The following is a 2,973-nucleotide window of genomic DNA, read 5'->3' on the forward strand; positions in this document are numbered from 1 at the left end:
TGCCGCCGCCCCCAGCACGGCCCCCCCCCCCCCCCCCAAGGTATTTCAGACCATCTGCTCTCCATGGCCAGCACTGGAGATGAGTCCCATGCTGCTGAACTCAGACGCAGAAACCAGTACTGCCAAACCCCTCACCACAGTGGGAGCATTAAATGCTCTCAGGGAGAGAAATGAAATGCCTGGGGGCTGATCCTGCTATGTACAGCTGCAGCAGCAACCTGCTCCCACATGTACAGGAGGGCACCAAAAGCTGCCATTAAATGGCAAATTGATGGGTTGTCCAGGATGGCTCCAAAGGGCAAAGAGTTGACAGCACAAACCCAGCCTGTACAAAGGGTTCGCACACAAATTGTTTGCGTGAAGGCAGCAGAAGACCTGCCGCGCTGCTTCACGGGGCTGGCTGCCACCTCCATCACCCTGCCTTTCGTGCACAACTACTCTGACAGCATCTTTGTGTGAATGATCAGGAGAAAATGTCATAGGCTTGGCTGTAGGAAGTTGTCTCAAGTTGAGACAATTGGGAAAAAAAAACCTAACTCCACTGATTACAAATGACAGTGGAGGCAAACGCATCAAATAGTGACTTTTTGGATAAGCAACATCAACGGCCATTGGAAAAAAACTTGCAGACTGTGCTGAACAGAAACCTCATAAACCCAGCAGCACAACACGTGTTTTTCACCCGAACACAAGTTTAGGTGCACCTGTGGAAGCTGGTGTTAAAATAAAGGGAAGAGAAGAAAGTGGCGGTCTCAAGGAGGGGCAGGACTGCTGCTGGGCACCCTTGCACCCCATCCCTGTAGCTTCTCCAGGCCTTTGGAGAGCCTTGGGCTGCCACATGCTTTGGTTGAGGGGCAGCCAGACCAGCAGGGCTTGTCCTCGGAAGGAGTGACACCAAAACGTGAGACAAAGCCGTGCGTGTGCTGGGGGAAGAGGGAGGGCAGAGACACCCAGCCCCAAAAGAGGCAGGTTTCTGTTGTGCTGATTAAAGTATTTTTCCCCCCAGCCATAAAGCTTTAGTATCAGCAAGAACCTGACCTGGTGTGAACAACCACCTGGACACCAAGGTGGGTGGGCTTTGCAGAGCTGTGCAGGTGGCAGCAGGAGATGAGGACACCGATAGGCAAATACATTTTCAAGGCATCTCAAGCCTACTGAAGATGCTCTCCTAGAGAAGAAGCGCATCCAGGGACAGGTCCTGTTGCATGATGTTTCGTGGGGGATCAGACCTGATTTGGACTCTCCAGCACACCTCCATGGGGCTCCCACGGGATTCTGAAAACCAGCCAGAGAGTCCCAAGAATGCAGCTACTGGGAAGGGACCCATCTTCATGGATCAGCTCAGCAGAGGCAGCCTGCGACCCTGCGCACCAGAGACATTTTCTCTTCGCTTTTTCTCTTCCTCTCACCCCTTCCCTCCCAGGGAACAGCAGAAGAGCCGATCGCCCTGCTCCTTACAGGAACGGAAACACATCCGTCTCAGGAACAGCCCGGCCGCTCCGCAGAGCCTTGCAAGCTGGAGGCCAGTCGGCCGCGCCAGCAAAGACTTAATGATAATGGTATGGCTTGTGCAAGGCGTCTGCTGACCGTATATGGCTCCGTGCAGCTGCAGCCCATCAGACCCCATGCATGTGGAAGCGCCAAGGCAGGGGTCCCCCCACCCTGCCAGGGACCCTGCTCCCTGCCCAGCACCCAGCCACTAAGCCCCCAGGGCTGTTATCAGGCATGGCATCCCGTGTGCATCCTCTCTGCTGTCCGACCAGACCACAGGCTTGGATCTGTGTCCAGCTTCAAAAGCATTTTAAAGCATTGCCTTTCCTAGGTCCACGGTGCTAAATCAGAGCCAGCAGCATCCCCAGGGCACCAAATGGCCGTTTCCTTGGAAAAGTGTGGGCTAGTTTCACAGAAATCCAGCTGATAGTTGGGCAGCAATTTGCAGGCTGACCTCAGGGGTGTTGTGATCATTCGGCCTAGCAGTATGCCATCACATCCCAAAATCTAAGGACACATGCCTGTGAAGGACATCCCCTTTCCCTTCTTCTTCAGACAAGGCCAGGGAAGCTGACCCCTATGGCTCTGCCACAAAGGGTCCCCCAGGAGCAGGGGACCCCTTCCATCTACCAGCATCCCTCCAGAGTACCATGTAGATGGGCAAGGAGGGTCCCCCACAATGCCCGCATGCACTGGGGGACAAACACTCCCCATCCCAAATCCCAGCCCACAACACTGCGTTGCACAGCAAGAAATAAACTTTTTCCAGACCAAACTGAGGTGCACAAAAAAAAGTGCACTTGGGACAGAATTTTTGCTTTTTCTTCTCCCAGAGATTGAGAAAAGAATGAGTTTGTGCCGTTTCTCCACTATTAACTCTTTCATGGAACCTTTCCTTCCCTTTAATGAGGTTTACTTAGAAATCAAAAATGCTTCTTCCACAGGAAATATGGAAATGAAGTGAAATCAGTTCCTCCAGGAAAAGCCAGGACTGAACCCACTGGCACACTCATAACCAAAGGGTGCTTTGGAAAGCAGAGAAGGACCGAGTGCCAGGTTTCCAGCCCCATCTTCTGCATCTGGGGCTACACTGTCCTCTCATGAGGTCCTGGGAGTTGCCACAATTAACAAGCACTGAAACTTCCCTGGCTGCAACCACGTGAAGCACACCAGGATCCTGCCAGCTGGCTGCATCACCTTCCCTCTGCTCCTGGGGACATGAGCTCCCCAGACTTGCTTGAGTGTTTGAAATTGTGAAAGCGTTTGCTAGGAAAGGCTTCCCTGTGCTCTGGGTACCACGGGCTGCACCTCCCCAGCCTGGCTGTAGGGCCCTGGCCCCCCCAAGGTACACAACCCAGCTTGCCTGTGGCTCAGCCATGTCCCCGCTGGCCGCTACATCTCTATGTGCTCAGTCCCGCACGATAGGAGCAGCTGTGGTCCAGGCTGAGCACTGTGCCAACCACAAACCCCGCTGGAAAGAGT

This window comes from Pterocles gutturalis, unplaced genomic scaffold, assembly GCF_000699245.1.
Source record: "Pterocles gutturalis isolate BGI_N339 unplaced genomic scaffold, ASM69924v1 scaffold1892, whole genome shotgun sequence".
In the NCBI taxonomy this organism is placed as follows: Eukaryota; Metazoa; Chordata; class Aves; order Pterocliformes; family Pteroclidae; genus Pterocles; species Pterocles gutturalis.